The 23194-nt window shown below is 41.2% G+C and overlaps 1 long non-coding RNA gene across 2 annotated transcripts in view; it reads left to right on the forward strand.

The window, feature by feature from the left end:
• Nucleotides 1–23194, forward strand: part of LOC149748256 (uncharacterized) — a 349957-nt gene that overhangs the window by 1562 nt on the left and 325201 nt on the right. Inside the window, exon 2 of one of the 2 annotated variants that reach the window (XR_016394713.1) lies at nucleotides 1099–1329. This is a non-coding gene — a long non-coding RNA (uncharacterized LOC149748256). Of the gene's footprint in view, nucleotides 1–1098; nucleotides 5572–23194 lie in introns of those variants that run through there. The other variant, XR_016394714.1, reaches the window with a different exon arrangement.

The raw sequence follows: 23194 nt of genomic DNA on the forward strand, positions 1-23194 counted from the left end.
TAACTTTACAGTTGTCTTTATTTGTATCTGTTTTTCCTGCCCAGTGACTAGCCATGCAGGTTTTACTTTCTCAGTCAGAGCTAACTTTTAAAAAATATATATATATATTTATTTATTTATTTTGGCTGTGCCGGATATTAGTTGCACCACGTGGACTTAGTTGCAGCATGCGGGATCTAGTTCCCCCACTAGGGGTTGAACCCAGGCCCCCTGCGTTGGGAGCTCAGAGTCTTACCCACTGGACCACCAGGGAAGTCCCCAGAGCTAATTTTTACTTAAGAAATGTTGACGATATAGCAGGAAGGTACCCTGAGGGTTTCATCAACGGGGAAATTTTAGATCTTTTCTGTTGCAAAGCAGGAGGTAAACTCACCACAGGTGATGACATAAACTTGGATGAGCAAGATGTCCATCATGAGGAGGACATTGGCCTATTAAATCACAGGAACCTGAGTGAGATCAAATGAAGCTTACTTAGCAAGCTAGTGGTTGCTCACTTCCAACTTCAAGTTCCCAAAGAGGTTGATGGACCCTGAAATGGGTCAGGACTCTTGGGATGCAGTGCCCAGTTTCTTTCAGTAGTGCAAGTTTGTCTAATACTCCAAATGCCTGGATGGGGTATTTTGTGGTTTGTCTTTTCTGTTTAATAACCAAGGAGTTAGTGTTGGTTTCTGTGCCAATACAAATTGATCCAGTGTCAAGAAAAGATTTGAGGAAATACGGTGATAGAACAAGGGGATTAGCAGATGCTAACTATTATACATAGAATGGATAAGCAACAAGGTCCTATTGTATAGCACAGGGAACTATCACTTTGCTGTACAGCAGAAGTTAACACAACACTGTAAATCAACTATACTTCAATAAAATAATTTTTAAAAATACTTGGGAAACATATCAGATCTAAGGAACATGGTGAGGCCACAGCAAAGTTGGTGGCTTTTGTTGCCTTTGAGTATTAGAAGCTGTTGACAAACAGTTGTCATGCTCTAAAATAGATCATTAAACTCCTCATTTTCTGTGGAACACAGAATATTCTGTTGCATAGAAGCCTCACTAACACCAAGGTTATATATGCATTCTCACATTATATTACAGAACTGGAGCCAGTTTTGAAAGAGAAAATTAGCTACGTACCACATGGTGCTCGAAATAGCTGAAGAAATGCAGAATGAACTAACAGGCTAACAGGCCTCCAAACCCAGAACAAGTTCCCGGAGCTGGTAAAAGCAGCCGAATTCTTGAGTGTGATCATAGATGGGAACACTGGCATCTCTTCCAAAGAAAATCTCTCCCTCTTTGTGTGCTGTTTTCACCAGACTGAAGAAGGTAAGTGGAGTTTTATTTAATATCTGATTGATTTCGTAGAGGCTGTTGACGTGACTGAGAATCTCCCGACAGAATGCTTCTTGCAGAGAATAGCGGTCTGCGGTTTACCAAAGGAATTACTGCAGGGTTTCTGTGATCAGAGGGTGATTCCATGAATGGCCAGCTGGAATGATTTGTTCTTGGCTTCTGAGATGCAGGAGCTGGACTCAGCTATTATTTGGTCCTGTGAAGTGGAGCCAGTCGCCAAACTTCTAGATGCTGTGGGCAAAGTCATGGTACGCTAAAGGCATTCTCAGAGCACTTCACAGCTCAGCTGGGTTTGCTGCAGGCATTTCTGAGTGAAGGGGGTGAACACTGGGAGGAGGAAGAGGAGTGGGATGTTGTGATTTATAAGGAAAATATATATTTGGTCACCCAGATGGCCAGAACCCTTGGAATTTCCTAAATATTCAGAGTGGTGAAGGTGTCTCTTGTTGTGTTAATGAGGTGACTTTTAGAAGTAGGATGGGGGTGGGTTGCCAGGAGAGAACCAACTCTGTGATTAGAGGGTAGGAACTTTCAGTCCCACCCCCTGATTTTCAGGAAGAGGGGAGAGGAGCCTGAGATTGACTCAGTTGCCATTGGCCAGTGATTTAGTCAATTGTAGGTATGTAATGAAGCCTCTATGAAAACCCAGAAGGACAGCTTTTGGTTCCATTTTTGGAGTGCTTCCACCTGGAGAGCGACAGTGCTTCCTCATGCTCACGTGAGGGCCCCATGCTCTAAGAGGCCAGAAGTGCCTTTGTTCGGTACCTCGCCGTATGTCTTTTCATCTGGCTGTTAATTTGTATCCTTTAATATCCTTTTATAATAAATCAGTCATCTGATGAGTACATGGGTTTTCCTGAGTTCTGTGAGTCGTTTTAGCAGGTCATTTGGACCTGAGGAGGATGTCCTGGGAACCTCTGATTTGTAGCCAGTTGGTCAGAAGCACAGGTAAGGACCTGGGCTTGCGACTGGCGTCTGAAGTGAAGGGTGGTCTTGTGAGACTGAGCCCTTTACCTGGGTAGCTAGTGTCAGAACTGAGTTGATTTCTCAGACACCTGCCGGTGTCTAAGAATTTCTTGTTGGTGTGGGGAAGCCTCCACACACATGTTGGAATTGATGCTGGGAACCCTTTTCAAGGAGGAACAGAGTACTATCAGAGAAAATACCAGGTGGACAGCATCTCAGTGTCTGTGTCTTCTAAAGGCTAAGTGTACAGTCATCCTCAAAGTTTTGCAGGAAATAGGCACACACAAGGGTGCTGAAAGACCTTTTTTTTATTCCATCACCAAGTTTGACTTCCTAGTGATGATGGTGTGTTGAATAAACCCTTTCACACACCAACTCCTTGCCTCAGGACATGCAGCAGGCTGATACTGACCTCATTGACTTGTTTAATGAAGCCACCTTGTAATCCAGAGGTTCCTATAATCCAGAGGTTCCTGAAAATGAAGGACAGTGAGACCCAGGCTTGATGTCCTTGTACAATGAAGTAAAGCATGGGAATAGAAGAATTTCCTCCTACTCTGCCCATGTTGTGTGGCCAAAAATTTCCCCACAGTGTCTTCACAGCCACGGGCCTCCAGGAGAGCCCCAGAAAGGCCTTGTTCGTTCCCCTTCTGAACCATGTCATTTTTGAAGTGCAGGAACAGCAAAGTTCTTGCTGTGATTAATTTCTTAGTCCCTCATTCCAAGCAATCTGTGTTTGCTGGAGAATGGTGAGGCCGAGGTGTCACTGTATGAGGCTTTCAAGGGAGATATACTCCCTACATGGCCAGGTGTAAAGCACAGCTGCAGCGGTAGATGGCTGGGTAGATGGATGTTCCCAGGCAAGAACAACCAAATAATAGCCTTGCTGCACTGTAACACTTGAACCTCATCTCCTACCCCACCATTAATGCAGCCCTCTCCATTCTGGCCACTGTTTTGGCCGCTATACCTGTCTGTGTCCCGCCTGGAGGGTGGAGAGTATCAGAATCTGAAAGAAGCACTCTGGAAGGAAGCAAGAGCTTGCCTGGGCTGCCCCTGACATGTATTCCTCAGGACAGCTGATATGCATGAGGTCTTGGATGACTTTGACCCATATTCACACTGACTGTGGTTGGAATGTTTTCTGAGTTGCTGAATATACGGGTACTTGGAACTTGCCCCAGGGCAAACGTGTCAGCTGAACATGTTTTTGGGATTTGCTGTCTGTTTTATAAGATTGTTTTAGGGAATTCCCTGGTGGTCCAGTGGTTAGGACTGCATGCTTTCACTGCTGTGGCCGGGGTTCAATCCCTGGTCGGGGAACTAAGATCCCACAAGCTGTGCAGTGCGGTCAAAAAAAAAAAGTTTTAAAAAGGCTTTCCAGTAAATGGAGTTTGTACTTGTACTAGGGGAAGTAGTTTTACCAAGGAAATGGCAATTCCTCAGTTCTTGTCCTCCCGAAGAAAAGAATGCAATCGAGAGATGTAGAGCAGTTTTTAAGCAGCACGAGTTTTATTAAGCAAAATGAAAGTATGTTCCCGGGAAAGGAGAGCAGGCTGTCTGGAAACCAGAAGCAGCCTCGCAATGGGAATAGGGTTGGGTTTTTTAGGGTGGTGGTCCCTCCCTGTGTCCTGTGTTATTTGACAAGTTGATTGACTGAGAGCTTTAGCTTATATAACTTTTCTCCTGTGTGCAGGCGCTTACCCATGGGGTTGGGGGTGTGTGCAAAACTGCAACGTTAATTTATTACAAATATGGCATCATGAACCCCAGGTTACTTTGTGCTACTTTTTAGTTTTTGGTGCACCTGCGCCAACCTGTGCTGCTGGTTTTATCTTGCTTGATCCTGATGAGGCTGGAAACTTAGCGGTCCTTGACCACAAAATGGAGGATCTCTGGGTGTGTTCTGATCACCAGTGTCCAGGTGGGGGGAGGGAACGATGACCCTGTCCAGGACGGGGTGGGGACCTGCTCATGTCTGACTAACTTAAGAGTAGATCCTGCAAACCTTTAGTGCAGTTAGGTTGAGAGAAAATAGCATAAGAGGCAGGCAGGGATGTTCAATACATTTGAAATCCAATCACTGTGGTTCAGTAAAGAAAACAGAGTTGTGTACAGATCTCTTAAATGCAAGGGGTCTTTTAAATTTTCTTTACCTTCTGTTATTAGAACATGAAACTTTGCAGAGAAACCTTGGGTAGAAACTCAGTCACACTTGTTAAAAAGGCAACAGTATCTAGTATAGAATCATTAGTACAGTCAAGGAATCCTTTTTTTGGAACCTGAGACAGGGGAGAGGGAGGAAAAGTGAGACCTTTAGGGAGAAGGGAAGAGATAGAGAAAAAAGAAGGGCATGGCTGTGGCATGGCAAGGAGCGGGCAGACACATTCAGTCATTGCTTCTGGTTCTCTGGCAGAAACACAGGCTGTTGAGTCCTCTCTGGGTTCACCCCTGCCCCCGGCAGTGTGATGTTGGTCTGAGTTACTTAATCTCTTAATCTCCTTTCCTCTGTGAAATGGGGTTTAAAAGCTTTCTCTATTTCCCTAAACATTGTTGGTAGGGTGAATTTAGATAGGGGATATGAAAAATAATTTGTAAATTATAAGACTGTATATTTGTAAATTATAAGACTGTATATGGTGCTGAAAGGTTTGTAATGAGACCATGTTTTTTGATTAATTTATTTAGCAAACACTTATGAACACATAATGATCATAGCTCTTATTTTTTGGACATTTTTTTTTGTGCCAAACCCTGTGCTAAGTAGGCCCTGTGGGCAATAAGACATGCCCTGCCCTCAAAAAAACTCTATTCTGGGACAACTCTTTGCTCTAGCCTCTGGTAGCTCAGTGCTGCAGCCTGGGATGAATTCACCTGACTGGACCCTGTATCCTAGCTTCGGACTGCCTTTCCCTCTGGAGAGTTGGATCTGGTTTACTCTCGCCTCTGTGCTCATTTGAGGCTGGGAATGAGGGCTTTTCCTCAGTGTGGGCTGGCAGAACTCTGGCAGAGACGGACAAGAGTGTCCCTTATGATGGCTGTGTTGAACCAACTGTAGAATGAATTTACCTCAGAAGGTCAGGCTTTCTGCTGGACGAAGGGGTGATAGAGATGTAGGGGTAATTTCTGGGAAGGAGTAGAGTGTTGGTTGGGATCCCAGAACAAGGTTGGTGCTCCTGCACCAGTGGACAGGGTCACTTCTGAAAAAGTAAAGGGACAAAGATACATGGGATGACCTTTAGCTCCAGTGAGAGTACTCATGATATCTTGGCTGGCTCAATACTTAAATACCTTGGAATTCTATGACCTACTGTGTCCTCTCATTGATTCCTTGTACAAGACAAAGTTCCCATGAGGTGGGGAAATGACTCTAACAGGAGACCATATGTTATTGTCAAAAGACAGTTTTATCATGTTCCCAATACTTAATGTCTGTGAATCTGGGCAAGTCATTTGCCTTCTCTAAACCTCAGTTTCCCTTGTGGTAAAATAAGGGTGAAAAATGTCAACTTCCAAGGGCTGTTAGGACTAAAAGGAATAATCTATATCAGGAATCAGCAAACTTTCCTTGTAAAGGGCGTCATAGTGAATATGTTAGACTTTTTGGCCATAGAATCTCAGCCACAACTATTCATCTCATTCGTTTTAGTGCAAAAGCCGCCATAGATAACACAAAAATGAATGGGTGTGGCTCTGCTCCTATAAGCTATTTACCAAAACAGGCAGTGGCTGGAATTGACCCATGGGCCATGGTCTGCCAACCCCTGGTCTAGATGAGGTCCTTAACCTATCACAGAATCCATCTTCAATTAGTCTCTGTAATAATGTATTGAATAATTAAGAGCTCTAATTAAGAGCTTTTTAAAAAAATGTGTTCTAAGAGCTTTTTAAAAAAATAATTAATTAATAATTAATTAATTTTTGGCTGTGTTGGGTCTTCATTGCTGCGCTCAGGCTTTCTCTAGTTGCAGCAAGCTGGGGCTACTCTTCGTTGTGGTGTGTGGGATTCTCATTGTGGTGGCTTCTCTTGTTGCGGAGCACGGGCTCTAGGTGCATGGGCTTCAGTAGTTGTGGAACATGGGCTCTAGAGCGCAGGCTCAGTAGTTGTGGCACATAGGCTTAGTTGCTCTGCAGCATGTGGGATCTTTCCAGACCAGGGCTCGAACCCGTGTACCCTGCATTGGCAGGCGGATTCTTAACCACTGCACCACCAGGGAAGCCCTGAAGACTGGTTTTAGAATTCTTTTGTCTTTTCGCTCCTTTTCCCCATTCCTTTCTCTCCCCTTCTTTTTTTAACTTGAGGTATAGTTGATTTACAATGTTGTGCTAATTTCTGCTGTACAGCAAAGTGATTCAGTTATACATATATATATATACATTATTTTTTAAATAAATATATATTTATTTATTTATTTGTTTGTTTATTTTATTTTTGGCTGCGTTGGGTCTTCATTGACGCGCTCGGGCTTTCTCTAGTTGCGGCAAGCAGGGGCTATTCTTTGTTGCGGTGCACGGGCTTCTCATTGCGGTGGCTTCTCTTGTTGCAGAGCATGGGTTCTAGGTGCATGGGCTTCACTAGTTACAGCACACGGGCTCAGTAGTTGTGGCTCGCGGGCTCTAGAGTGCAGGCTCAATAGTTGTGGTGCATGGGCTTAGTTGCTCTGCAGCATGTGGGATCTTCCCGGACCAGGGCTTGAACCTGTGTCTCCTGCATTGGCAGGTGGATTCTTAACCACTGTGCCACCAGAGAAGTCCCTATATATACATTCATTTCTTTAATATTCTTTTCCAGCATTGTTTATCATAGGATACTGAATATAATTCTCTCTGCTATACAGTAGGACTTTGTTGTTTATCTATTACATATATAATAGCTTACATCTGCTAACCCCAACCTCCGACTCCATTTCCCCCCCAACTCCTCCGCCTTGGCGACCACAAGTCTGTTCTCTACATCCGTGAGTCTGTTTCTGTTTTGTAAATATGTTCCTTTGTGTCATAGTTTAGATTCCACATATAAGCGGTATCATATGGTATTTGTCTTTCTCTTTCTGACTTACTTCACTTAGTATGGTACTCTCTAGTTGCATCCATGTTGCTGCAAATGGCATTATTTCATTCTTCTTTATGGTAGTAGTATTCCATTGTATATATGTACCACATCTTTATGGTAGTAGTATTCCATTGTATATATGTACCACATCTTCTTTATGCATTCATCTGTCGATGGACATTTAGGTTGTTTCCATGTCTTCACTATTGTGAATAGTGCCGCTATGAACATAGGGGTGCATGTATCTTTTTTTTTTAAATAGATCTTTATTGGAGTATAATTGTGTCACAATACTGTGTTAGTTTCTGTTGCACAACAAAGCGAATCAGCCATATGCATACACATGTCCCCATATTCCCTCCCTCTTGAGCCTCCCTCCCATCCCTCCATCCCACCCTTCTAGGTCATCACAAAGCACCGAGCCAACCTCCCTGTGCTATGCTGCTGCTTCCCACTAGCCAAATACTTGGCATTCAGTAGTGTATATATGTCAATGCTACTCTCACTTTGCCCCACCTTCACCCTCCCATCCCATGTCCTCAAGACCATTTTCTATGTCTACCTCTTTATTCCTGCCCGGCGACTAGGTTCATCAGTACCTTTTTTTTTTTTTTTAGATTCCATATATATGTGTTAGGATATGGTATTTGTTTTTCTCTTTCTGACTTACTTCACTCTGTATGACAGAATCTAGGTTCATCCACTTCACTACAAATAACTCAATTTCATTTCTTTTTATGGCTGAGTAATATTCCATTTTATATATGTGCCACATCTTCTTTAGCCATTCATCTGTCTTTGGACATTTAGGTTGCTGCCATGTCCTGGCTATTGTAAATAGTGCTGCAATGAACATTGTGGTGCATGTCTCCTTTTGAATTATGGTTTTCTCAGGGTATATGCCTGGTAGTGGGATTGCTGGGTCATATGGTAGTTATATTTTTAGTTTTTTAAGGAACGTCCATACTGTTCTCCATAGTGGCTGTATCAATTTACATTCCCACTAACAGTGCAGGAGGGTTCCCTTTTCACCACACCCTTTTCAGCATTTATTGTTTGTAGATTTTTTGATAATGGCCATTCTGACCAGTGTGAGGTGATACCTCATTGTAGTTTTGATTTGCATTTCTCTAATAATTAGTAATGTTGAGCATCTTTTCATGTGCCTCTTGGCCATCTGTATGTCTTCCTTGGTGAAATGTCTATTTAGGTCTTCCGCCCATTTTTTAACTGGATTGTTTGTTTTTTTGATATTGAGCTCCATCAGCCATTTGTATATTTTGCAGATTAGTCCTTTGTCTGTTGTTTCATTTGCAAATATTTTCTCCAGTTCTGAGGGTTGTCTTTTGGTCTTATTTATGGATTCCTTTGCTGTGCAAAAGCTTTTAAGTTTATTTAAGTCCCATTTGTTTATCTTTGTTTTTATTTCCATTACTCTAGGAAGTGGGTCATAAAAGATTTTGCTGTGGTTTATGTCAAAGAGTGTTTTTCCTCTAAGAGTTTTATAGTGTCTGGTCTTACATTTAAGTCTTTAATCCATTTGGAGTTTATTTTTGTGTATGGTGTTAGGGAGTGTTCTAATTTCATTCTTTTACATGTAGCTGTCCAGTTTTCCCAGCACCAGTTATCGAAGAGACTGTCTTTTCTCCATTGTATGTTCTTGCCTCCTTTGTTATAAATTAGGTGCCCATATGTGTGTGGGTTTATCTCTGGGCATTCTGTCCTGTACCACTGATCTATGTTTCTGTTTTTGTGCCAGTACCATACTGTGTTGATTACTGTAGGTTTATGGTATAGTTTGAATTCGGGGAGCCTGATTCCTCCAACTCCATTTTTCTTTCTCAAAATTGCTTTGGACGTTCGGGGTCTTTTGTTTTTCCATACGAATTGTAAAATTTTTTGTTCCAATTCTGTAAAGAATGCCATTGGTCGTTTGATAGGGATTGCATTGAATCTGTAGATTGCTTTGAGTAGTATGGTCATTTTCACAATATTGATTCTTCCAATCAAACAACATGGTATATTTCTCCATCTGTTTATGTCATGTTTGATTTCTTTCATCAGTGTTTTATAGTTTTCTCAGTACAAGTCTTTTGCCTCCTTAGGCAGGTTTATTCCTAGATATTTTATTCTTTTTGTTGCAATGGTAAATGGGAGTGTTTTCTTGATTTCACTTTCAGATTTTTCATCATTAGTGTATAGGAATGCCAGAGATTTCTGTGCATTAATTTTGTATTCTGCAACATTACCAAATTCATTGATTAGCTCTAGTAGTTTTCTGGTGGCATCTTTAGGATTCTCTATGTATAGTATCATGTCATCTGCAAACAGTGACAGCTTTACTTCTTCTTTTCCGATTTGGATTCCTTTTATTTCCTTTTCTTCTCTGATTGCTGTGGCTAAAACTTCCAAAACTATGTTGAATAAGAGTGGTGAGAGTGGGCAACCTTGTCTTGTTCCTGATCTTAGTGGAAATGGTTTCAGTTTTTCACCATTGAGGACGATGTTGGCTGTGGATTTGTCATATATGGTCTTTATTATGTTGAGGAAAGTTCCCTCTGTGCCTACTTTCTGCAGGATTTTTATCATAAATGGGTGTTGAATTTTGTCAAAAGCTTTCTCTGCATCTATTGAGATGATCATATGGTTTTTCTCCTTCGCTTTGTTAATATGGTGTATCATGTTGATTGATTTGCGTATATTGAAGAATCCTTGCATTGTGGAATAAATCCCACTTGATCATGGTGTATGATCCTTTTAATGTGCTGTTGGATTCTGTTTGCTAGTATTTTGTTGAGGATTTTTGCATCTATGTTCATCAGTGATATTGGCCTGTAGTTTTCTTTCTTTGTGACATCCTTGTCTGGTTTTGGTATCAAGGTGATGGTGGCCTCGTAGAATGAGTTTGGGAGTGTTCCTCCCTCTGCTATATTTTGGAAGAGTCTGAGAAGGATAGGTGTTAGCTCTTCTCTAAATGTTTGATAGAATTCGCCTGTGAAGCCATCTGGTCCTGGGCTTTTGTTTGTTGGAAGATTTTTAATCACAGTTTCAGTTTCAGTGCTTGTGATTGGTCTGTTCATATTTTCTGTTTCTTCCTGATTCAGTCTTGGCAGGTTGTGCATTTCTAAGAATTTGTCTATTTCCTCCAGGTTGTCCATTTTATTGGCATAGAGTTGCTTGTAGTAATCTCTCATGATCTTTTGTATTTCTGCAGTGTCAGTTGTTACTTCTTTTTCATTTCTAATTCTGTTGATTTGAGTCTTCTCCCTTTTTTTCTTGATGAGTCTGGCTAATGGTTTATCAATTTTGTTTATCTTCTCAAAGAACCAGCTTTTAGTTCTATTGATCTTTGCTATCATTTCCTTCATTTCTTTTTTATTTATTTCTGATCTGATTTTTATGATTTCTTTCCTTCTGCTAACTTTGGGGGGTTTTTTTGTTCTTCTTACTCTAATTGCTTTAGGTGAAAGGTTAGGTTGTTTACTCGAGATGTTTCCTGTTTTTTAAGGTAGGATTGTATTGCTATAAACTTCCCTCTTAGAACTGCTTTTGCTGCATCCCATAGGTTTTGGGTCATCATGTCTCCATTGTCATTTGTTTCTCGGTATTTTTTTATTTCCTCTTTGATTTCTTCAGTGATCACTTTGTTATTAAGTAGTGAAATGTTTAGCCTCCATGTGTTTGTATTTTTTACAGATCTTTTCCTGTAATTGATATCTAGTCTCATAGCGTTATGGTCGGAAAAGATACTTGATACAATTTCAATTTTCTTAAATTTACCAAGGCTTGATTTGTGACCCAAGATATGATCTATCCTGGAAAATGTTCCATGAGCACTTGAGAAAAATGCGTATTCTGTAGTTTTTGGATGGAATGTCCTATAAATATCAATTAAGTCCATCTTGTTTAATGTATCATTTAAAGCTTGTGTTTCCTTATTTATTTTCATTTTGGATGATCTGTCCATTGGTGAATGTGGGGTGTTAAAGTCCCCTACTATGAATGTGTTGCTGTCGATTTCCCCTTTTATGGCTGTTAGTATTTGCCTTATGTATTGAGGTGCTCCTATGTTGGGTGCATAAATATTTACAACTGGTATATCTTCTTCTTAGATTGATCCCTTGATCATTATGTAGTGTCCTTCTTTGTCTCTTCTAATAGTCTTTATTTTAAAGTTTATTTTGTCTGATATGGGAATTGATACTCCAGCTTTCTTTTGGTTTCCATTTGCATGGAATATCTTTTTCTATCCCCTTACTTTCAGTCTGTATGTGTCTCTAGGTCTGAAGTGGGTCTCTTGTAGACGGCAAATATATGGGTCTTGTTTTTGTATCCATTCAGCCAATCTGTGTCTTTTGGTGGGAGCATTTAGTCCATTTACATTTAAGGTAATTATCGATATGTATGTTCCTATTCCCATTTTCTTAATTGTTTTGGGTGTGTTATTATAGGTCTTTTCCTTCTCTTGTGTTTCTTGCCTAGAGAAGTTCCTTTAGCAGTTGTTGTAGAGCTGGTTTGGTGGTGCTGAACTCTCTCAGCTTTTGCTTGTCTGTAAAGGTTTTAATTTCTCTGTCGAATCTGAATGAGATGCTTGCTGGGTAGAGTAATCTTGGTTGCAGGTTTTTCTCCTTCATCACTTTAAATATGTCCTGCCAGTCCCTTCTGGCTTGCAGAGTTTCTGCTCAAAGATCAGCTGTTAACCTTATGGGGATTCCCTTGTGTTATTTGTTGTTTTTCCCTTGCTGCTTTTAATATGTTTTCTTTGTATTTAATTGTTGACAGTTTGATTAATATGTGTCTTGGCGTATTTCTCCTTGGATTTATCCTGTATGGGACTCTCTGTGCTTCCTGGACTTGATTAACTATTTCCTTTCCCATATTAGGGAAGTTTTCAACTATAATCTCTTCAAATATTTTCTCAGTCCCTTTCTTTTTCTCTTCTTCTTCTGGAACCCCTATAATTCGAATGTTGGTGTGTTTAATGTTGTCCCAGAGGTCTCTGAGACTGTCCTCAGTTCTTTTCATTCTTTTTTCTTTATTCTGCTCTGCAGTAGTTATTTCCACTATTTTATCTTCCAGGTCACTTATCCGTTCTTCTGCCTCAGTTATTCTGCTATTGATCCCATCTAGAGTATTTTTTTTTTTTTTTTTTTTTTGCGGTATGCGGGCCTCTCACTGTTGCGGAGCACAGGCTCTGGACGCGCAGGCTCAGCCGCTCCGTGGCATGTGGGATCCTCCCAGACCGGGGCACGAACCCGTGTCCCCTGCATCAGCAGGCAGACTCTCAACCACTGCGCCACCAGGGAAGCCCGCATCTAGAGTATTTTTAATTTCATTTATTGTGTTGTTCATCATTGCTTGTTTCATCTTTAGTTCTTCTAGGTCCTTGTTAAATGTTTCTTGCATTTTGTCTGTTCTATTTCCAAGATTTTGGATTATCTTTACTATCATTATTCTGAATTCTTTTCAGGTAGACTGCCTATTTCCTCTTCATTTGTTAGGTCTGGTGGGTTTTTATCTTGCTCCTTCAACTGCTGTGTGTTTTTCTGTCTTCTCATTTTGCTTATCTTACTGTGTTTGGGGTCTCCTTTTTGCAGGCTGCAGGTTCGTAGTTCCCATTGTTTTTGGTGTCTGTCCCCAGTGGCTAAGGTTGGTTCAGTGGGTTGTGTAGGCTTCCTGGTGGAGGGGACTAGTGCCTGTGTTCTGGTGGATGAGGCTGGATCTTGTCTTTCTGGTGGGCAAGTCCACATCTGTTGGTGTGTTTTGGGGTGTCTGTGGACTTATGATTTTAGGCAGCCTCTCTGCTAATGGGTGGGGTTGTGTTCCTGTCTTGCTAGTTGTTTGGCATAGGGTGTCCAGCACTTTAGCTTGCTGGGCGTTGAGTGAAGCTGGCTGCTGGTGTTGAGATGGAGATCTCTGGGAGAGTTTCACCATTTGATATTATGTGGAGCTGGGAGGTCTCTTGTGGACCAGTGTCCTGAAGTTGGCTCTCCTACCTCAGAGGCACAGCACTGACTCCTGGCTGCAGCACCAAGAGCCTTTCATCCACACGGCTCAGAATAAAAGGGAGAAAAAGTAGAAAGAAAGAATTAGTAGAAGAAAGAAAGAAAGAAAGAAAGGAAGAAAGGAAGGAAGGAAGGAGGGAGGAAAGAGGGAAGGAAGGAAAAAAGAAAGAAAGAAGATAAAGTAAAATAAAATAAAGTAAGATAAAATAAAATAAAGTTATTAAAATAAAAAATAATTATTAAGAAAACAAATTTTAAAAAAATCGGACAGATAGAGCCCTAGGACAAATGGTGGAAGCAAAGCTATACAGACAATATCTCACACAGAAGCATACACATACACACTCACAAAAAGAGGAAAAGGGGAAAAAAATCATAAATCTTGCTCTCAAAGTCCATCTCCTCAATTTGGGATGATTCGTTGTCTATTCATGTATTCCACAGATGCAGGGTACATCAAGTTGATTGTGGAGCTTTAATCCGCTGCTTCTGAGGCTGCTGGGAGAGATTTCCCTTTCTCTTTGTTCTCACAGCTCCCAGGGGCTCAGCTTTGGATTTGGCCCCGCCTCTGAGTTTAGGTCGCAGGAGGGCGTCTGTTCTTCGTGCAGACAGGACGTGGTTAAAGGAGTAGCTGCTTTGGGGACTCTGGCTCACTCAGGCCGTGGGGAGGGAGCGGTACGGAGTGCGGGGCGAGCCTGCGGCGGCAGAGGCCGGCGTGACGTTGCACCAGCCTGAGGCGCGCCGTGCGTTCTCTCGGGGAAGTTGTCCCTGGATCCTGGGACCCCGGCAGTGGCGGGCTGCACAGGCTCCCCGGAAGCGGCGTGTGGATAGTGACCTGTGCTCGTACACAGGCTTCTTGGTGGCGGCAGCAACAGCCTTAGCGTCTCATGCCCGTCTCTGGGGTCCGCGCTTTTAGCCGTGGGTCGCACCCGTCTCTGGAGCTCCTTTAAGCAGCGCTCTTAATCCCCTCTCCTTGCGCGCCAGGAAACAGGGAAGAAAAAGTCTCTTGTCTCTTCGGCAGGTCCAGACTTTTCCCTGGACTCCCTCCCGGCTAGCCATGGTGCACTAACCCCTTCAGGTTGAGTTCACGCTGACAACCCCAGTCCTCTCCCGGCGCTCCCGCTCTGACCGAAGCCCGAGCCTCCAGCTCCCAGACCCGCCCGCGCCGGCGGGTGAGCAGACAAGCCTCTCGGGCTGGTGAGTGCCGGTCGGCACCGATCCTCTGTGTGGGAATCTCTCTGCTTTGCCGGCCGCACCCCTGTTTCTGTGCTGTCCTCTGCGTCTCTGAAGCTTTCCCCCTGCGCCACCCGCAGTCTCCGCCCGCGAAGGGGCTTCTTAGTGTGTGGAAACCTTTTCTCCTTTACAGCTCTGTCCCACTGGTGCAGGTCCCATCCCTATCCTTTTGTCTCTGTTTATTCTTTTTTCTTTTGCCCTACCGAGGTACATGGGGAGTTTCTTGCCTTTTGGGAGGTCTGAGGTTTTCTGCCAGCGTTCACTAGGTGTTCTGTAGGAGTTGTTCCACGTGTAAATGTATTTCTGGTTTATCTGTGGGGAGGAAGGTGATCTCCACGTCTTACTCTTCCACCATCTTAACAACGCCCCCCCCCCAGTGGTTTTAAGTGTAGGGTTAGATTGTTTATTTGAGATTTTTCTTGTTTCTTGAGATGAGATTGTATTGCCATAAACTTCCCTCTTAGAACTGCTTTTGCTACATCCCATAGGTTTTGGGTTGTCGTGATTTCATTGTCATTTGTTTCTATGTAGTTTTAAATTTCTTCTTTGAATTCTTCAGTGATCTGGTTATTTAGTAGTGCACTGTTTAGCCCCCATGTATTTGTGTTTTATACAGTTTTTTTTCCTGTAATTGATTTCCAATCTCATAATGTTGTGGTCAGAAAAGATGCTTGATACAATTTCAATTTTCTTAAATTTTCTGAGGCTTTGTGACCCAAGATGTGATCTATCCTGAGGAATGTTCCATGTGCACTTGAGAAGAAAGTGTATTCTGCCACTTTTGGGTGGAATGTTCTGTAAATATCAATTAGATGTATCTGGTCTATTGCGTCATTTAAAGCTTGTGTTTCCTTAATTTTTTTCTGTTTGGATGATCTGTCCATTGGTGTGAGTGGGGTGTTAAAAGTCGTCTACCATTATTGTGTTAACTGTCGATTTCTACTTTCATGGTTGTTAACATTTGCCTTATGTATTGAGGTGCTCCTATATTGGGTGCATAAACATTTTTAACTGTTATATCTTTTTCTTGGATTGATTCCCTTGATCATTATGTAGTGTACTTCCTTATCTCTTGTAACAGTCTTTAAAGTCTATTTCATCTGATATGAGTATTGCTACTCCAGCTTTCTTTTGATTTCCATTTGCATGGAATATCTTTTTCCATCCCTTCACTTTCAGTCTATATGTGTTCCTGGGTCTGAAGTGGGTCTCTTGTAGACAGCATATATCTGGGTCTTGTTTTTGTATCCATTCAGCTAGTGTGTGCCTTTTGGTTAGGGCATTTAATCCATTTACATTCAAAGTGTTTATTTTCTTAATTGCTTTGGGTTTGTTTTTGTGGGTCTTTTTCTTCTCTTGTGTTACCCACCTAGAGAAGTTTCTTTAGCATTTGTTGTAAAGCTGGTTTGGTCGTGCTGAATTCTGTTAGCTTTTGCTTGTCTGAAAACCTTTTGACTTCTCCATCAAATCTGAATGAGATCCTTGCGGGGTAGAGTAATCTTGGTTGTAGGTTTTTCTCTTTCATCACATTAAGTATATCCTGCCACTCCCTTCTGGCCTGCAGAGTTTCTAATGAAAAATCAGCTGATAACCTTATGGGGATTCCTTTGTATGTTATTTTTTGTTTTCCTTTGCTGCTTTTAGTATTTTTTCTTTGAATTTAATTTTTGTTAGTTTGATTAATGTATGTCTTGGTGTGTTTTTCCTGGGGTTCATCCTGTATAGGACTCTGTGCTTCCTGGACTTGGGTGACTATTTCCTTTCTCATGTTAGGGCAGTTTTTGACTATAATCTCTTCAAATATTTTCTTAGACCCTTACTTTTTCTCTTCTTCTTCTGAGACCCCTATAATTCGAATGTTGGTGCGTTTAGTGTTGTCACAGAGGTCTCTGAGATTGTCTTCAATTCTTTTCATTCTTTTTTCTTTATTCTGTTCCTCGGCAGTTATTTCCACCATTTTGTCTTCCAGCTCACTTATTCGTTATTCTGTAAATGGACGTTTAGTTTGTTTCCATGTCTTGGCTATTGTGAATAGTGCCTCTATGAACATAGGAGTGCATGTATCTTTTTGGATTAGAGCTTTGTCTGGATATATGCCCAGGAGAGGGATTGCTGGATCATACGGTAATTCTGTTTTTGGTTTTCTGAGGAACCTCCATACTGTTTTCCATAATAGCTGTACCCACTTACATTCTCGCCAACAGTGTAGGAGGGTTCCCTTTTCTTCATGTCCTTTTCAGCATTTGTTATTTGTAGAGTTTTTAATGATGGCCATTCTGGCTGGTGTGAGACCATTCCTTTGTCTTTTCTCTACTTTCTGAGGGTTGGCCTCAATGTTATCTTCCAACCCTTCTAGTTAGCTTTTAACGTCTGCTATCAGGTTTTTAATTTTCAAGAGTTATTTTTTCTGAATCTCACCTACCTTTTTAGAAAATTTGTCACAGGACTTCCTGATGATCCAGTGGTTAAGAATCCCCCTTCCAGTGCAGGGGATGTGGGTTTGATCCGTGGTTGGGGAACTAGGATTCCCACATGCCACAGGGCAACTAAACCCGTGCGCGCTGCAACTACTGAGTCCGCATGCCACAACTAGAGAGCCCAGGCGCTCTTGAGCCTGCACACTGCAACAAAAGATTCCCTCATGCCGCAATGAAGACCTGATGCAGCCAAATAAGTAAATAAATACATTTTTTAAAATTCATTTATTTTATTTATTTACTTTTGGCTGCATTGGTTCTTCATCGATGTGTGCAGGCTTTCTCTAGTTGTGGTGAGCCGGGTCTACTCTTTGTTGTGGTGCACGGGCTTCTCACTGCGGTAGCTTCTCTTGTTGCAGAGCATGGGCTCTAGGCGCACAGTCTTCAATAGTTGTGATGCATGGGCTCAGTGGTTGTGGCTCGCAGGCTCTAGAGCGCAGGCTCAGTAGTTGTGGCACATGGGCTTAGTTGCTCCATGGCATGTGGGCTGTTCCCGGACCAGGGCTCAAACCCATGTCCCCTGCATTGACAGACACATTCTTAACCCCTGCGCCACCAGGGAAGTCGTAATAAATACATATATATATATATATATATATATTTTTTTTTTTGCAGTACGTGGGCCTCTCACTGTTGTGGCCTCTCCCGTTGCGGAGCACAGGCTCTGGACGTGCAGGCTCAGCGGCCATAGCTCACGGGCCCAGCTGCTCTGCGGCATGTGGGATCTTCCCAGACCGGGGCACGAACCCATGTCCCCTGCATCGGCAGGCAGACTCTCAAACACTGTACCACCAGGGAAGCCCATAAATACATATTTTTTAAAAATTGTTGCTATTTCATAGAAGCAATATCTTCTTTTATTTCTCTGAGTATATTAATCAAAATTTCCTTTTTTGTTTAAAGTTTTCTGTTCCATGCATAGTTTATATTTCTTTCAATTCACTTTCTCCTGTTAATTTGTTTTGTTCTTTATCCTTATATTCCAGCTAATAGATGTCAATTGGCAGGCTATTAGATATATAAATCTGGAGTCAATGGGAGAGGTCAGAGGATACAAATTTTATCAACCTCGTATAGCTGTTGTGAATATTAGCACAGAGCCAGGAATATAATTAGACTACAAATGTTAGATGTTACTTTTATTTTACTATTTAGTGACTGCATACAGCACATAGATGAACATAATTAACTTAACCATCGTCTGTCCTCTATTGTTACCAGCACTGGGCCTTTTTTCCCCAGTTTTTACTATAAACAGGAATGAACACCTTTTTGAAAACAGCTTTATTCATATATTTTAAAACTTTTATTATGGAAAATTTCAATCATATACAAAAGTATAGAAAATGATATAATGAACTCCTGTGTACCCATCACCTAGTTTCAATAATTACCCCTTTATGGTCAGTCATCCAAACATGTTCATGTTTAATGGAAAGTTTTGTTTTATTGATAGTATACAGTCATCCCTTGGTGTCCATGGGGGGTTGGTTCCAGGACCTCCACAGATACCAAAATCTGCAAAGGTTCAAGTACCTTTTAAAAAATGATGTAGTATTTTCATATAATTTACATACATCTTCCTGTATGTATACTGTAAATTATCCCTAGATTACTTATAATACCTAACACAATGTAAATGCTATGTAAATGGTTGTAAATACATTTGACCCTTAAACAACATGAGTTTGAACTGCAGGGGTATACTTATATTTGAATATTTTTCGGTAGTGAATACTACAGTACCGCACGATTCACAGTTGGTTGAATCCATAGCTGGGGACATCAAATATGCAATAACCATGGATGTGGAGGGCCCACTCTAAGTTACACAGTACTCAGATTTTCCACTGCTCGGAGGGTTGGGACCCCTAACCCTAGGGTTGTTGAAGGGTCAGCTGTTCTATGTAAATCATTAATAGCACATGTCTAATTCAAATTTGCTTTTTGGAACTTTCTGGAATTTTGTTTTTCCTGAATATTTTTGATCTGAGATTGGTGAAATCCGAAGGATGTTGGAACCTGCAGATATGGAGAGCTGACTGTATATAGATTTTATACCAGTGCTGTCCAATAGAAATATAATGTAAACCACAAATGCAAGCCACAGTTATAATTAAAAATGTTACTTAAATGTGATTTAAAATTTTCTAGTAGGTACAATTGAAAAAGAAAAGAAATAGGTGAAATTAATTTTACTGATATATTTTATTTTTCCAATATATCCAAAATATTATTTCAATATATAACCAGTATGCAAGTTATTAATGACATATTTTACCTTTTCTTTTTGGTATCAAGTCTTCAAAATCTAGTATGTAGGGACTTCCCTGATGGTTCAGTGGTTAAGACTCTCTGCTCCCAATGCAGGGGGCCAGGGTTCAATCTCCAGTCAGGGAACTAGATCCTGCATGCTACAACAAAGATCCTGTGCGTGGCAGTGAAGGTCCTGCATACCACAACTAAGACCCAGTGCAACCAAATAAATAAATATTTTTTTAAAAATCCAGTGTGTGTTATACATTTACAGTACATTTAAATGGGACTATGTACTTAGTGGCTTCCGTATGAGAAAATGTATACATACCCGCAAAATATGATTATTTTGAAGCAAGTATTAGACATTGTATCAATATATCCATAAACACTTCAGTATGTATCACTAATAATAATGTTCACATTAAAAAATTTCCTTAGTATAAATTTCTAGAAGTTAGAAATTGTTGGGTTGCTCATTTAAAATCTTGCAGCTTGGGGCTTCCCTGGTGGCGCAGTGGTTGAGAGTCTGCCTGCCGATGCAGGGGACACGGGTTCGTGCCCCGGTCCAGGAAGATCCCACATGCTGCAGAGCGGCTAGGCCCATGAGCCATGGCCACTGAGCCGGCGCGTCCGGAGCCTGTGCTCCGCAATGGGAGAGGCCACAGCAGTGAGAGGCCCGCGCAACGCAAAAAAAAAAAAAAAAATCTTGCAGCATATTACCAATAATTTTCCAGAATGTTGACACCAATTTACATCCCATCAGGAGTGCTTGATGGAGCCCACATCACCCCTGACCACACACCAGGAGTGTGTTTTTATCCCTGACCATGGTTCTGAAATCCAGAGAAAAGCAATGTGACTTTCCCCCTGAAGAAAGGTCAAGTTCTAAGATGATTCAGAGGTGAGTTTTAGGCAGAGAAGAACAAAGGAACAAAATCAGGGGCCTTTTGGAATATCACTTTTTTTTTTTTTTTTAAGGAAAGAATAGGGCAAAGGACAAAAGGTAGAGCGGTGGTAAGAATAACAACAGACAGACTCTGGGTAAAGATGTATGATAGAACCCAAACATCTAATTGTATTCTTTCCTGACACTCCAGTAAAAGTAAAATAAGGCTCTGCTTAGATACTTGACAATCCTTGTTTATCATCTCATTTTTAAGCGTGGGTAGGATAAAAAGGTGATGTAAGTTCTGAGTTGTTGACTCAGGCTTCACTATCGGATGACCTGACTGTGGAACTCCAGATGTCAGCACATTTTGTCCTTTCTCCTGGGCTCTTTGGGTTCCCCTTATATAGAAAACTCTTCTAAAGGCCTGTTTGGAGGGAGAGTTAGCCAGAGCCTGAGGGTTGATGGGGTTAGTGGGCTTGAGGTCTAAACACTGAATATGCTCTGGTTCTCTAAATCCTGCTGTTTTGGGTATGACACCTCCAACCTCAACTGTAACTTATGCTTTCCAGTCCTCTTCCTGAGTTAGGGAGAGGTAGTCATCCATTAGCAAAGAGTGGGAGAAGGGATTAGGGAGCTACTAATTCTTAAACAGCTTTAAACTGTTTTAATCTTTAATCTTTTGATCATCCTTATTTTATACCCACCAACCCAGCTTCCAGCTGTACATGATACCATGAACTCCTGAGCTTTCTGAAGATGCTGCTGTTTAAAATGGTTGATTCTCAATTTCCTCATTGATTTAGGATTAGGCTTTCTTGGTTTGCTAACCCATTAACCCTGGTCCATCAGCTTTTTATGTGTCAAATACGTTGTTGCCATTTTCTTCCCTCCTGTTCTCCCATGCTTGTGGATTTGTGCTGGTAGAAGCAGACTTTTTAAAAGCAGTCTGGATCCTAACCTCCTCCTTATTAAACTCTCTCCCTCTGCTGCATTCACTGCTCAGTTAATGGCAACCCCATATTTCCAGTTGCTCAGGCAAAAATTTTGGAATAATCCTAGACTCCTTCCCTCTCTCACCCCACGTACACACATCAGCAAATCCTGTGGGCTCTATTTTCAAATACATGCAGGATCTAACAGTTGCTCAGAGCCTCTAGCATTACCACCCTGGTCTATACTACCAGCATCTTTTGTCTGGGTGATTCTAATAGGCTACCAATTGGTTTTCTTGTTTCTGCCCTTGCCCCTTTCACTTTATTTTTGTCACTGCAGCTAGAGAGTAAACCCTCTAAACCAGAAGCCAGATAGATGTCCCTCCTTTGTTCAAAACCCCCTAATGACTGTATCTTGCATAGTCTACTTCCTGCTAACTCTCTGACCTCATTTCCCACATCTTCTACTTTTTCATTCGGCTCCAATCACTTTGGCCTCCTCTCTGTACCTTGTGCTCCTACCGCAGGGCCTTTGCATATGCCGTTTCCTTTCCTTAGAATGCTCTTCTAACAAATATTCAAATGGCTGACACCTTCACTTTCTTCAAGTCTTTGTTCAAATGTCACCTTATCAGAAAAGACTTTGCTGACTTATTTGTGTGAAGTAGCAATCCCTGCACTCCCTCTCCCCTTTACTATGCTTCATTTTTCTCTGGATTAGTTGTGACCCCCTATACAATATGTATTTAGTTTCTTAGTGTCAGTTTCCTCCACAGATGTCAGTTCATGATGGCAAGGACTTTGTCTATTTTGTTTATTAGTGTAGCCACAGCACCAAGAACAGGATCTGGCTCACAGGACGCTCACAATATTAGCTGAATGAATGAATATATTAAAAGAAACTGAGGAATAGAGAGACTAAGAAGTTTAGACCAAGGTCACTCAGCAACAAATAGCAGAACTGGGATTCAAACCAGGTTTCTGTGATGTCAGAGCCTGAGTTATTAATCATTTTGTTTGATATTTGGGAAGAAGTTTTAATGAGATGTGTAACTGCTAACGGTATAATGCTATGAAAGAAGTAGATATAAAGATATAACTCCAGCATGATCTTAACTATGTGAAAACGTATAGAGAAAAAGATCCAGAAAGAAAGATATCATATATAAAGCAGAGTTTCTGAGTGCTCTTAAAGTATATTTTAAAACCCTCTTATTGTAGAAAATTGTGAAATACACAAAGCAGACAGAAACTATAGCAAACCTCCATGTACCCATCACCCCAGCCTCAAGGACCATCAAACCATGGACTAGTCCTGTCCCATCTGCATTCTCCCTTCCATGTTATTTTGAATCAATTCACAGATGTGATGGTCAGTTTTATGTTTCACCTTGGCTAGACTACAGTCCTCCATTATTCATTAATCTAATGTGATTAAAACCATAATCAGTCATTTTTAAGTAAGGGAGATTATCCTACGTAATCTAGGTGAGGCTGCCCTGTGAGTTTCATACTTGTCTCACTAGCCCCAACAATCACATAATCCAATTTCTTTCAAAAACAATTTCTTATGAAATTGAAATTATACGTATCAATGTATCTCCTATTGGTTCTATTTCTCGGATTAAATCCTGACTGCTGTACTGCACATACATCATTTCATCTGAAATAGTTTAGCAAGTTTCTAAACAGTAAGGATTCTTGAAAAAAATCCACAATACCATTATCTTACATAAACAAAACTTAACAGCAATTCATTGATAATATCAAATGTTTAAATTTCGAATTGTCTCATTATTTTATAAAATTAAAAAAAACCTTTTTTTTGGCCACACCACATGGCATGTAGGATCTTAGTTCCCTGGACAGAAATCGAACCTGTGCTCCCTGCAGTGGAAGCACAGAGTCTTAACCACTGGACCACCAGGGAAATCCCTGAAAATGTTTTTGAACTATGAGTTTTTTTCAGCATTTTAGTTATGGAGAAAAAAAAAGTGCACAACCAGGAAGGATTTTCTCCATGG

The sequence above is a fragment of the Delphinapterus leucas genome, chromosome 10, assembly GCF_059928025.1.
Source record: "Delphinapterus leucas isolate spDelLeu-1000000601 "Yukka" chromosome 10, BTC_Dleu_Yukka2, whole genome shotgun sequence".
Classification (NCBI taxonomy): Eukaryota; Metazoa; Chordata; class Mammalia; order Artiodactyla; family Monodontidae; genus Delphinapterus; species Delphinapterus leucas.